This window comes from Sturnira hondurensis, unplaced genomic scaffold (assembly GCF_014824575.4).
Source record: "Sturnira hondurensis isolate 20B ecotype Veracruz unplaced genomic scaffold, ASM1482457v3 Scaffold0000880, whole genome shotgun sequence".
NCBI classification, from domain to species: Eukaryota; Metazoa; Chordata; class Mammalia; order Chiroptera; family Phyllostomidae; genus Sturnira; species Sturnira hondurensis.
This window is the reverse complement of record NW_028073511.1, coordinates 18424729-18439438: the sequence shown is the minus strand read 5'-3', so window position 1 is coordinate 18439438 and position 14710 is coordinate 18424729. Positions and strand designations below refer to the sequence as shown.

The 14710-nt window shown below is 35.6% G+C and overlaps 1 pseudogene; it reads left to right on the top strand.

Annotated features, from left to right (window-relative positions):
• Window positions 1-8177: 8177 nt before the first annotated feature.
• Window positions 8178-8609, top strand: LOC118993752 (40S ribosomal protein S25-like; annotated as a pseudogene).
• The last annotated feature ends 6101 nt before the right edge of the window (window positions 8610-14710 follow it).

Below are 14710 nucleotides of genomic sequence, written 5' to 3'. Positions count from 1 at the left end.
CACATTGGGCTGCTAAATAAATGAGCATAGAAAGGTTCTCTGATTTCTGCATGAAGTACATTGATCTTGGAGAATAACTGTTGTATTAGCATCTAAATCAGGCAATGTCTCTGCTTGCTGTTCTAAATGTTACAGACTTCCTGGAAAATATCAATTCAGCTTAGTATTCGGTATGAGCCCCTGCACTTGGAATTTAATGTTGTTACTTCTCTACACCAATTGTAAGGAATACTAAAAGCAGTTTGAGTTTTACCTTGCAGGACTAAAAGTACAAATTTGCAGTATTATTTCAAAGTTGCACAAACTTGTCTGCTCTCTGCCAAGAGATATTTTCAGTGAGCACAGCAAACCCATTTACTAAGTATTTCATAAAACTGCAGTCTTGGGCAGAGATGAGAATAAAAGAGGGCCTGGCATCAAGTCCATATTGCCATGAAAGCTGCTCTTCCACTTGGGACTTTAGACCCAACATATCCAATAATACTCAAAGTGACCTGGCAAACAGATGATATATTGAACCTCTGGTAAACCATGTGAGAATAACAACATATACCTCTATGGTTTGGGAGTAAGCCATTTAATGTTTAGAAAATAATTATCATCCTTTTGAGAAATAGCTTCCAGCTGTTATTGAGCTATGATAAAGACTAAAAGCATACCAATGAAATCCAAAGCTTCTGTGAAAACTATAAAGGTTGTATGAAGCCCCTGGAATTCCCCAGTAAAAGAATAACAGCACAAACTTCTAAGCTTTAAGAGCAAATTCTTTTTTTCTCTGATAACAACTGTCCTTTTGAGAAATAGTCTTGGGCTTCCAGCCAACTCCAGTTGTCACTGTAGACCTAATAATAGGAAATCAATAATTATTTGAACTGAAATGCTCATCATAAATTGGTTGTTATATTTCCAACCAAAACATAAACCTGTTCTATAGAGAAGCTATCTATCATGAAGTGAAAATAGTAAATAAGAAATTAAGTTCAGGAAAGTTTGAAAGAGGGATAGAAGTTGCAGGAGTTGGTGGCTCATACTGCATCACATCAAACCCTGTAATATTGTCTATTTCCCATAATCCAGACTTATAGTCTCATAAATAGTATCCTATAGACAGTTGACCGAGAAGTAAAAAGCATGTTCCTGATTTATAGATCGTCTGCATGTTATACTGGTTCCAACAGTAGCTGTGTAGATAGAGAGATACCTCCCAATCCGGAAGTGACCCTTAAAGACAATAGAGACAGATAAATCATTCCAGTGGGTAGAAATTCAAGCAATAAATTTTGTTTCTTACTTAAGCTGAGCTGAGAAATTGCTAATAGTAAAGACTGACATGAGAACTTATTCACAGCCTGGGTATGGATGATCAAAGACTTTTTAAAAAGGCAGGATTTAAAGATTGATAGCAAGAAAGAAGAAAAATGTTGGGATGCAATTCCAAGAATTGTTACAGATTGTGAAGATGTCTTCCATGAGTCTATGCCCCAAAGCCCTTCCTCCACAGAGCCGGCCTTCAATAATCATCACAGGGACAACAAGATGGGATATTTCATGATATCAATTAGTTTCTCTTTTCAGTCACCTTCTGTTTAAATAAAGGGCCAGGTAAAATCAAATTTAAAAAATCAAGTATCCAACCTATTAACAGCCAAGAAAAAAAAAAACACTGTTCTTTATGTGGAGGTACTTTTTGTAGTAGAGTGATTATATTGGATAAATTATATCCTGCAGGGGGCAGTATGTCTTGTCAAGGAAGGGAGTTATACCATGTATGCAGAATTGCCTATTCTGTCCGTAGCATCACTAGAACTAACATCTGTGAACTTATCAGTTGTCTTGTTCACCATCATGGTATTATGTACATAACTGCTTCTGATAAAGGTACAGGTTTTACCATATAAGTAAAATGGCAAATACCCATAGAATTCATAGGTCTTATGGCATGCCTTTGAAGACTCAACCGATTTGTTGGGAGACAATATCCCCCCAAATGGGATTCTGTCCTACAGAATGCAGTATATCCAATGAATCAGCAACCAAGATGTGGTACAGAATATATTTGGGAATAAAGTATTAAAAATGAGAATCATTTCTCTCATGATTACCCTTAATATTATCACCCCATTTTTTTCCTTCTTTTAATTCCTACAAGGTCGAGCTCTGTGGGTGTGGAGATCATGGCTCCTAAGAGAAATGTTTTAGAGAGGACACAATATATTTCCACTAAATTAGAATTTAAATCTGCAACTCAGCTATTACGTTTTGTTTGTTTGTTGTTATTGTTGTTTTATGATCTTGAACCAGCGAAGAAGAGGGTGATCAATTAAGATTTCAAGGGGAAATAGCATTGCTATGACTCAACAGGGGCTCTGGGAGGATTATGTGTGTGATCTACAGGGTGCATCTTACTTCTTTAATGCCCAACAGTAAAAGTTAATATAAAATTACAACAAAGCAACACAGAAAGAACCCTTAAGGATTCAGTCTCTCCAGGAATGAAGATTTTTGTCATTCCAGCATATAAACAATTAGACCTACTGAGCTCTTATCTGAAAACAAGGGAAATGTGGCATGAATAGCACATCAAGTATGGATTCACGATCAGTTACAGGAATGAGAAATTTACCAGCTATACATATTTTCCTTTATATCAGATATATCTGATATATCTGTTATATCTGTGTTTATATCTCCATTTATGTTTATTATCTTTAACTATATTTTTGCCTTCTCTTTTTGTTTTCCCTAATTACTTAATACAGATATCATCATTAGTAGTCATTTTATAATTTTTTTCTGTAGGTACAAAGTTACTGAGATGGTACTGTAAATGAACATGAGAAGAAAACATACCGAGAGCTGGATGTTGTGACTGTCTCCCAGTTGTGGACCTACTACGGACTGACTAAGGAGACTTTTTCTAATCTTGGAAAGAGTGGTAGAGGAGTTCTGTTTGTACAAAATACGAATAGCCTCTTATTAAAAAAAGAGTCATTGTTTTGGTTGTCAAAATATCCTAGGTGATGTTGCAGTAGATGATTGGTATCTGCTCTCCCCTTCAAATCCACCCTTTTATAATCCAGGCAGCTAGTAAGGAGACTCTGCCAACCACATTTCCATTTTATCAGTTACATCTCGGTTAGACTGTGTCAATACAGGGTTTTAGAGTGAGAAAGGAAGGATGGAAGAGGAAGAATGAATTTGCTTATTTTTTGTTTCCTATTCCTGATAGTCACTCAACAATAGTCCTCACCTTGACCATGACAGTTGTTTCAAGTAATAGCAGTTGATTCCAGTGTTCGGCCTTCTCACACTATGAGAACCAGTCTTGTTGTACCTTCTCAGGACACCTAATGGGCTCCCTGTCTCTGAAGTCTGAGACCCAGCTGCATAGGATGTCCAGGTTTTACAAATATCATAGGCTTCATTTTGTTTCCTCAGGCATAGGGGTTATAGGTGCTTCCTGCTATTATTGACTCGACCAAACCCCATTTTATTTAATTCTTTTTAATTCACTAATGCTTGGTTAATTTTGTGTGTCAAATTCCATTACAATACATGGTATCAACAAGTAAAAATGACTGTTTGTCTGACTTTAACTGATACAAACACTATATTAAGCATTGACGGTATAATGAAAAAGGCAAAGCTCCTATCCAGTTTCATGATAATAAAGGGAAGAAGATAAATAAGTAAGTAGAGGATTAGAACACAGTGTGTTGTGCAGAGGCTATTTATGCAAAGCCCTAGAATTAATATGAAACCTACTTGAAAAACATACTTTTCTCAATGTTACACTGTTTTCTCTGCTTAGAACATTCCTTCCTTCCTTCATTCATTCAATCAGCTGATATTTATTCACTACTCTATGTAAATCTGCAGGACTTCCGGGGATACATTGTGAGCCAAAAATAAAGAAAAACTCTTCCTGCTTTCATGCGGTTACAGAATCTGATATTATCAATGCTCTCAGGGAAAAATATAGGCATCTAGGGAAAATACTACAGGAAAGCTTCATCCAGTGTGGTGAGTCAGGCAAGTTTTCTTTGTTGAACTGACAGCAGAGCTGAAATTACAAATATTAAGGTAAGTAAATTATGAAAAGAAATATAAAGAAAGACAGCCCAGGCTTTGGTGAGCAGCTTGTAGAAAGAACCTGAGTTCAAAAGAGCAACATTATAGCAGCACTGTCTTTTTCAGGTCAAAAAAACATCATGTTCTAGGCAAAAACAACAAATATTCCCCTGTGATCTGGGAAAAATGGAAGATTAACATGAGCGAAACTGAAGAAAAATAGAAATAATAATACAGTAACATGATATATATAATAGCATATTTTTCATCATCATTATCATCATCATCATAGTAAAAAATCAAAAAAACTATATAGCACTTGTTATGTGCCAGGTATTTCCCTAAGGGCTTTACATGTAATAATGCAAACTATCTGCTGCGGCACTGTTGTTTTGCCATTATTCAGATAAAGAAACTGAGGCACGGAGAGGTGGTGGGAAATGCCCGGGACACAGAGCCACTAACTGGTAGCACAGGAATTAGAACCGAGGCGTTCTGGTTTTGCAACAGATTCGCACTTGACAAACCATGGGGCTTCTCAAGACAAAAAATCAGAGGACGAAGTATTGCTCATGGGCAACGTATTGATAAATAAGGATGCAAAACAAGACCACAGCCCGGGACAAAGACAGAGGGAGAGGACGAAGAAATAGAGGAGGAAGAAAAAAGGTACAAAGTAGGGTAATAGACGGGAGAAAAATAGAACAACTTAAATATTAAAGTGTTAAATTAGAAAGTAGTATAAACTTTCAATGTCACAATTAGGAAGAGGAACAATCAGAGAATAGCCAAATTGGTAGCTGTGAGCAAGCGAGTAAATAGAAATAAATTTACTGCTTACTTAGCAGTAAATGGAAAGGTGGCAAAGGCTTAAGGCATCATGGCGGGATGGCCAATTGACGTGTATGATCATAATAAGACATAGGATGGTGTCCTTATAATGAAATAATGGTTAAACATTTTGTTTAATTCTTGTGTCTTAATTTAACTTCTTAGTCAATTGTTTAAGCTTTGGGAAATAATGCATGTTATATTTTAGTCAAAATATCTCCTTTCGTTATAAGGTTCAATGTCAAGAATAGTGTACAACATATTTAAATTGGATTAATTTAGTATCCATTTCCTTAATTACACAAGAAAAGAATTGTCCCATAGGGTCAAAACAAGTATATGCTAACTTTGTCTATTATTATTTTTTTAAAACTCAATCATATACATCAGTACTATTTCTGTCATAGAAGGTAATGATTTATTTAATATTAAATAAAAATTGTGCAGAGGCTATTTACTTGACTTGTTTTACCAAGTAAAGATTTTACCACTTTTTATTTCAAATACAGATTTTACCACTTTTTATTTCAAATACAGCATCTAAGCTCTTAAAGTTAAGTGAAACGAATATTAATTTTCTTAGAAAATAAAAACTAGGAATGTGAATATAAATCCATCTCTAGATCCCCTGTTTTACCAGTATCAAAACTAACATATGAAATGATCCAAAGAGAGAATTTGTTGAGCTTCCAAATCGCAAGTATTTGAGAAAAATATATATCTCATTTACTCAGTGAACAGTGTATAAATTGGACATTCACAGAGGCACAAGATCATTAACTATCCTTTCAGAAGTCAATTTTATGCTTCCTAAATTAGATCTAGAACTAGGCTATTTGGGGACAGCAGGCTGGGAATAATATACACATTTTATGAAATCAGGTTTAGCCCTTTCTCCTCTAAATCACATTCAATTCAATAACAACTACTGAAAACAAAGGCGCATCAATAAAAATAACTTTCAGAAACGCCTTTGTAGGTATTACTATTCAGTTTTTAAAAGTTATTTTAACAGTCAAGTGACAGATAATCATAATTTATCAAACTTGGCTTGTGGAATTTTTTATACAAAAGATAATCAATGCAATTGTAAGCATGTGTGTATGTTTTGATTTAATCCACAGTGGCATGTCTTTAAAGTTTTTTTTCTGTGTTTGAGTCCAATTTGGTTTGTTTTCTTCCTTGAATGGACGTATATAAAGCTTAACAGGGAAAAGCTCTGCTTCACGAAGGAAGGCTGCTTAATTTGAAGATCATGTTACCTTTAATGATTTTTAATGACTCAGGCACAGAGAGATGATCTTAATAGTCATCCTCTGTATTCTGATAATGAAAAAAGAAACATGATTGTTTTGATTTTGACTTATCTAGAAAACACACAGGCATTCCTCGCTGAAAATGATCATTTCCTTGTTTTAGAGTAAGAATATTTTATTTGTATTTTTAATTGAATTAATTGGGGTGGCTTTGGTTAACAATATTATATAGGTTTCAGGTGCACAATTCTACAACACATGTATTTTAAACTACCCGAGTAAAACCCTTTGTACCTGGGCATGAAACTAAATTTACTTTGCATAATAGTTATAATACTGTTTAAATAAAGGTCCTTGAATGGCTCATTCCAGTCACCTGACAAGATAGTGGTTATTAATGCAGTTCCAGACTAATGTTTTTTGTAGGCACAACACAACCAACACTATAATGTTAGTGGTTTATAATGAAAGAAATAGAAATTTATTTCATACATAATATTTTTCCTAAAACCAAAATATAAAAAAGAAACAGAGGAATCAATTATTTCAATCTAGTGGGTAGGGTGGGGTGTAAATGGAGACAACTGTACTTGAACAACAGTAAAAAATGGATACCAGTTTTAAATTACTACGTAAATCTTTTTTGCTAAACATTTTATTCTGAATTCAGTTCCAAGGAAAGCATTATTTTGAGTCACTGGACAAAAACAGTATGCAATAGTTATAAAGATCTGTACCTTACGAGTAGAAGGTGCCCACTGCTTACAATGATTTCAGACTGAGAGCGGTAGGGGGAACACAGGCAATGCGCTGATGTAGTGAGTGCCTTATATCTAAAATGCATCTTATTTTATTTATACCCAGTATTTCGGTACCCTCAATAGTCACACCCACGAAGCCACTCAAAAGATTCCAGAGTCCTTTATAACTTAAGCCAAATAAGTATGCCTTTAAAGAGGACTGGTTGGGAAGAAAATAAAAGTTTTAGTTTGGGTAATATGGATCTATATTTTAATTTTTAGTAAACATGCTTAACACATAATCATGCTTAATACATAATACATAGTGGTGAACTTGAATTCTGTCTTATTCTTAACTGTCATTCAAGAAATAAAATGAGGGTGGAAATTGCATTTTAATGGCACACAGAAAGTGGAAGCAATTGACTAGGACATGTGCTGAGCACTGATGCCCAGGAAAGGCAGACAGACCCAGAGAAGCTGCAATAGTGAAGACTGAATATCTGGGAGCTGGACCACAGTCTACATTAGACACTTGTATGAGTGCGTCAGAAATTAGAAAGGACCTGTAAAGTAATGGGAGTAGCAAAGTAGATCAAGAGTCAGAAAGCAAGTTAGTACTTTGTCACAAAGACTAAGTTCTTGCACCACCGTTGTAAAAATAATTACAGAGTCGTGTGGCACTTCATGACAGGACTGCATTCTGAGAAATGTGTCACTAGGCCATTTCATTATTGTGCACCTGCACACACCTGGAGAACACAGCCTACTGCACACGGGGGCCACATGGTCTAGCCTATTGCTCCCCAGCTCCAGACTCCGGTAGCACCTAAGTTTACTGGGTACTGGAGGCAACACGGTAGTAAGTACCTGTGTTACATACACATACCTATGTGTTACATAAACATATCTAAATATACAAAAGACACTGTAAATATATGGTATAAAGGGGAAAAAACTGATACATCAACATAGAGTACTTACTATAAATGGAGCTTGTAGGGCAGCATTTGCTCCAGTGAGTCAGTAGCTGGTGATTAAACGTGAAGGCCTAGGACATTACTGTATACTTCTGTACACTTTGTAAACACTCTATTATTAGGCTCCAGTAAATTTATACAAAATTCTTATTTTTTCAATAATAAGTTAACCCTAGCTTACTGTAACTTTTACTTTATAAACTTTTAATGTTTTTTAACTTTTTGACTCCTGTACTCTTGTATACTAAACACTCAGCTTAAAACACAAACATATTGTACAGATGTACAAAAATATCTTTCCTTCCTTTTTGTCTGACATCGTCTCAGGTAGCAGTGAGAGCCAGCGCTCCTCAAGTTTCACCATGCTGCCCAAGGACGACAAGAAAAAAGCTGCTGGAAAGGCAGCCAAAAAAGACAAAGACCCGATGAACAAATCCGACGGCAAGGCCAAAAATACCTGATCCAGAGGCAAAGTGTGGGACAAGCTCCATATCCTGGTGTCATTTGACAAAGCCACATGCAACAAACGCGAGGAAGTTCCCAACTACAAGCTCATAGCCCCAGCTGTTGTCTCTGAGTGACTGATGGTCTGGGGTTCCTTGGCCAGGGCAGCCCTTCAGGAGCTCCTTAGCAAAGGGCTTATTAAACCAGTTTCAAAGCACACAGCTCAAGTAGTTTGCTCCAGGAACACCAATGGTGGAGATGCCCCAGCTGTTGGTGAAGATGCATGAACAACGGGTCCCACTGGCTATACACTTTGAAAAATAAAATTTTATTAAACCAGTAAAAAAAATCTTTCTATCCTTATTTGATAAGCTATTTTTAAAATATTTGTCTTTCTTTTTTACTTTGTAAACTCTTCGTTTAAAAAAAACAGGACACAAATATACACATTAGTCTAGGCCAACACAGGGTCAGGATCATCGATATCACTGTCTTTCCCCTCCATGCCTTATCCCGTTGGAGGGTATTCAGAGGTCAGTAAGACACATACAGCCATCATCTCTATAACGGAGCCTTTTGCTGTAACACTCCTGAATGACTTGCGCAAGACCCTTTTTTGAAAAAGTGTCACTCTTCGAAATACCACACATCCATGCATTTCTGTCTTTTCATCTATGCATTGCTGTGTCAATTCCAACTCCTCATTAGTCATTTTCTCTGGTACCCCCTCTAGGAGCTCCTCAATGTTACCCTTGTCCGCACCCAGGTTAAAATTGTTGGCCAGTTCAACCACCCAGCAGATTTTTGCAACCTTTGCACTACAGTATTAGTGGTTTCAATATCACTGGGCTATAGAAAATTTTCAACTCCATTAAAATCTAACAGGACCACTGTCATATAGAAGACCTATCATTGACTAAAACATCATTATATGATATATAACTATCAAATGCAGAGTAATAATTACTATTTTTTACATTTACTTCAAGATTACAAAGAACTTCTATAAAAACTATTTATAGCAATAGATCTGATCTACAGGCATCTATCAATCTACCTGTGTATCTACCTATACACAGAGAGTCAACAGATCGAGACAAAGAGATGCGTGATTGTTAAGGAGTGCTTGTAAGGAGCATAACGAAAAGAACAGGTATTTCATCACCTGATAAAAATGTATCTAAGTCCAGAATGAACACGACAAATAGTGTAATTTATTAGCATATTTTTCTCAACACTATAATGGTACATCAAATTCTTTGCAAATTTGCTATGATATTCTATGAAATGGTTAAATCTTTTCTTTGAAATTTAAATTTAAATTTAAATTTAAATTCAAGGAATGAATTAAAATTTAAATTTAAAAAAATTAGAAAAAACTGTCTCCATTTAAGTAATTTTGAAAATGACCAGCTATTACCTAAAGGATGTTCTCATCTTATTGTTAGCATATAGACTTAAATTAACTATAGATACCTGTTAAATAATTGCTGGGAACTGTGGACATGAGCATAGGTGTTACTTTTATGCCATTCTATTTATTTATTTTATGGTAATTTATTTTTTCATTTTCAACTAAAGTTGACCTAATAAGTTTCAGTTGTACACCCCACTGATTAGACATTACACAACTCATTACATTACACTGATTAGACATAAGCACAACTTAAGTGGTCATTGCAATAAATCTCTCACTTATCTGACTCCTTACATAGCTATCAGACTGTTATTCACCGTATTCCCTATGCACTTTACATCCCCATGACTAGTCTGTAAAAACTAATTTGTGCTTTTTAATCCATCTAACTTTTTCACCCATTCCATCTAACACCCCTCCCATCTGGAAACTGACAAAATGTTCTCTATATTTATGACTCTGTTTCTGTTCTCCATGCTAGTTAATTTTAAAAAAACATTTCTTAAGAAACATCTTATGTGGGAGCCACTTAGTGGTCATTGTCTTTACTGTCTACTAAAGTATTCAGAGCAGCTAAAATGAGATTAATGCTATTTCACTAGCCAAAAAATAATTTTATACTCCTTATAAGGTTTAGCTTGAAAAAATCACAGGTGTACAAGTGGTAGAATGGGTCAATGAATGAGTGAATGAGTGGACTGTACTTTTTTATATAGATTTTATTCATTTATCTTTAGAGGGGAAGGGGAGGAGAGAGGGAGAGAAATATCAATGCATGGTTGCCTGTCCTGCGCCCCCTGCTGGGAACTGGCCCGCAACCCAGGCATGTGCCCTGACTGGGAATCGAACCACGATTGTGTGGTTTGCAGGCCCATGCTCAATCCACTGAGCTACATCAGCCAGGGCTTTGTACTTCTATTTTTAAACCAAATAATTACAAAAATTATATGTCTACATCTGTGTTATAATGTAAAAAATTATAATAATGATCCCATCAGTGAGTTCTACTCTTGGAAAGTGATTTTAAAATTGAAAAATATATATTTATATTTTAATGTGATTTTCTGTTATTCTTGAATTATATTAAAAAATGGACTCTGGCTGGTATGGCTCAGTGGTTTGACTGCGGGCCTGTGAACCAAAGAGTTGCTGGTTCAATTCCCAGTCAGGGCACATATCCGGGTTGCAGGCCAGTTCCCCAGTAGAGGGTATGTGAGAGAAAAACACACATAAATGTTTCTCTTCCTCTCTTTCTCCCTCCTTTTCCCTCTCTCTAAAAATAAATAAATCCAATCTTTAAAAAAATAAAGATAGATTTACAATATTAGCTAAGCAAGAGACTATTGGACTTACGTTAAATTTTGTTTAGTTTTAAAAAGAACATTCTTATATCCCTTGAGTTACCTACACTAGATTCGTAATGCACACACTAAAACTTTGTCTTGTTTTCTGCTCATTAAGACACTAAAGTCATTTAAGCACCTAGTTTCCTTTGGTCTATAATATTTATCTAACCTTGAATTTTAGAGCTGTATTCCATAGAAATAGTTTATTCCTTTTCTGTCTTGAAATCTACTTTTGAACTTTACCTTTTAAGTTTTTCCCCCTGAGTCTGCTGAAATTACCAAAAAGTTTTAGCTCCTAATATTTTCATTTTAATGAAAAGAAACAGTATGTTCCTTTTATTAGTTATTTATATTTATTTATATATAAACTTTGTACACAAATGCTTATAATAATTTTTGAACTGAAATCTCAATTAAATATTTATATGATGAAAGAAAATTCTCACTTTCAAATTCCACCATTTCCTTAACATCATTCTCTCCACTTGTATAACATTTTTCCTCCTAAATGTCATTGTTTTATAACCATGACTTTTTCCTTCATTGCTCCCAGTGGCTCTAGCCAGGGCTTGAAATTGAACTAGTGTGGGATATGTTTCATCTCTAATTGCATACTTGTGTTTTCAGGTTAAAAAGGTGGCTTATCTTAGCTGTATAATTGCACAATGGCTTAGGTTTTAGAGCACACTGCTAGCTATTAGACCTAATATACTCATGGGTAATGAGAATGACAAGATGAAAAATGACCAGAACATACAGTATTATGGCATCTTCTACATCTATTTGTAAATTAAAGATGTTCACACATCTGTAAGAAAAAAATGCAAGGTACATTGATAAAAAGGCAGATCAAAGAAACTATTTATTGAGCGGTAGCCTTCAGAAGTATGTGTACAAATGATGTTATTTCCAGAGGCATGGCAGTGCAAATTATTATCATAGCGTACAGAATGAGAAATATCTTGATTGTATCATAATAATCATTTGTCTGAACTGTAAAAATCCTAGCTACATGGTGAATGTGATAGCTGCACAAGCTCCTGTTGTCTGCTTTGCTAAAGCTATAGAATTGTTTTGGTTACCTTTTATGATCTTTTCCCTCAACATCTTCATTCCTTAATTTGTGCCCTCCTCTCCCTTGCCCATTCCTACAGGCTCCACAAAAATATCTGTTCACTTAATTGCTGTGGCTGACTGAGGCAGTAACTGAAGATTCCCGCTGAGCTAAACAGTATATTTGTGCTTGGCTACAACATAATGTGTTTTTCCTAGGTTTGCAGTTTTTTCCTATTATAGTATTTTTCAAGATTCTATCACCTTTACAGCCTGTTTTTATTCTTTGCAATGCTGTTTACAATATTCCAAAAATGTATACTTGGCATTTGTCTCCACAGATGTTGATACGGATTCCACATCGTGACCCAGCAGCCCCCTTGATATAAATGTGCCCGTGATGGATGGTGACCTCCTCTGATATTTATAGTGCAGCTGTTGCAACCATTGGGTAGGATTAGTGACCTGGGAAGGAAACCTGTTAAGCTTGCTGAGGCACTGTATTGTAGAATTCAATTATGTGTTTAACAGAAAAGTATACATCCACATTAAAAACAGATCATTACACTGAGTTATTTGGAATATGCCTGCATTCTACTCAAAGCTTAAATAAATATTTTGTGCTCTACACTACTTAATTATTTTTCTAAGAGTTTTTCCATTATTATACAATGCATCAGAAGGAAGCATTATATGGGCCAATATAAAATTTTCTGTCACACTTTATAGAACATGTAACTGAAGTACTTCTTAATTTTGATTGCGGGATCCATACCTGATTCTTAGATCTTCCTAAAAAATATGCATAGAACTTCCGATCCAGTGTAGCATGTAAGGAATTAGGCAGTTGTCACTTTGGAGTGAGTACACAAAAGAGAAAAATGAAGACTGAATGCACTTAAAATCAGCTACTGTTTTGGACCTATCAGACAACTGAGGTATAGTGTAAATCACCACCCTTAAAACAGAAGAGAAAGACAGGTAGATACAGAGAATACAGCTTACTGGAGTAGAGGTGCAGGAGCAGAACGCTTAGAAACAGTATCAAGTTAGCAATAAACAAAAGTGTGAATTTCTAAAGTATCCATGTGGACAAATTTAGAAGTGATAAAATCTCCAGGAGGCCTGATCATAAAAGGGCCCACGCACTTTCCTGAAGTTTACCTCCAGGAGCCCTTTAAGGTTCTCATTGTAAAGATCAGAAAACAAGCTTCCTGTTGCTTTTAGCCGGGGATAGGGAAAGTAGATGTTTTGAAATTCACATAGAGCATTCTCTTCTTCTTAGCTTAACCAGACCTCAGGAGTATTTCAGCAAGCCTAAGCATCTGTGGTATATCACATGAGCCTAACTGACCTGGAGGAAGGTAAATATCAAATTCCAACCCCCTCTAGCCATCTTGATTCACTTAAGGGGGTACCAACAAAATGAAATTGAGCATCAATTATTTAAATCAAAGCACAAGAGTATGATCTCACTGAAAGACTGAGACCTAATATGGAACTACGGGATACCATCATTTCACACGTACCATACCCCTACTTCAGTAAAGCTCCTGTATAATAATGAGGGAATGCAAGGGGATGCACTGTCCATCTCAAATGTTAAAAAGAAGATTCTACCTGAAGACAACAGGAAGGAAAAAAAACAAAAAACAGGAAATGTCAGCTTTTAATATTAATATCTATAGCAAACAGTAAATACTGTCTAATGCCTAGCCTGAAAAATGTAAAACTTGGTACTAAACACTTATTTACCTCAGTTATTTCACTCAGTGCATCATATTCAACTTTCACCAAAAAAAATTACGAGGCACACTAAAAGGCAAAAAAAAACACACCACATTGCCTGAGAGGCAGATCAAATACCAGTACCAAACTCATACAGAAGACACAGCGGAATTCAGACTGGGAATTTAAAACGGCAATAATTTCAATGCTATAGACTCTAATGGAAAAAAGTAGATAACATTGAAGAACAGATAAGTAATTCATCAGAGAGATGGAAACTCTTAAGAGCAGGTCAGAAAGAAATTAAAAACATTGTAACAGAAAAAGAAGACTGCTTTTTATAGACTTAGCAATAGCCTGGATATAGCTGAGGAAATAATCAGTGACTATGAATACATGTCAATAGAAATTTCCATAACTGAAATATAAATAGAAAGAAAGATCCATCAAGAAGCATAAGATGGTAACAAAAATTGTAAAATACGATAAGCCAGGCAGTGAAAGGCAGATACCATATGATCTCACATTTAAGTGGAACCTAATCAACAAAACAAACAAGCAAAATACAACCAGGGACACTGAAATTAAGAACAAACAGACAGTAACCAGAAGGGAGATGGGAGGGGATAATAGGGGGAAAAGGGTGAAGGGTTTTCGGGAACAACTATAAAGGACACATGGACAAAACCCAGCGGGACTGGAATCAAGTGAGCGAAGTGCGGATGGCTGGGTTGGTGGGTGGGGGAGTGGAGGGGGGGAAAAGCAGACAACTCTACTTGAACGACAATAAAAATATAAGAAAAAAGACAAATATAAACTACACACAATGGGAATACTACTAGTA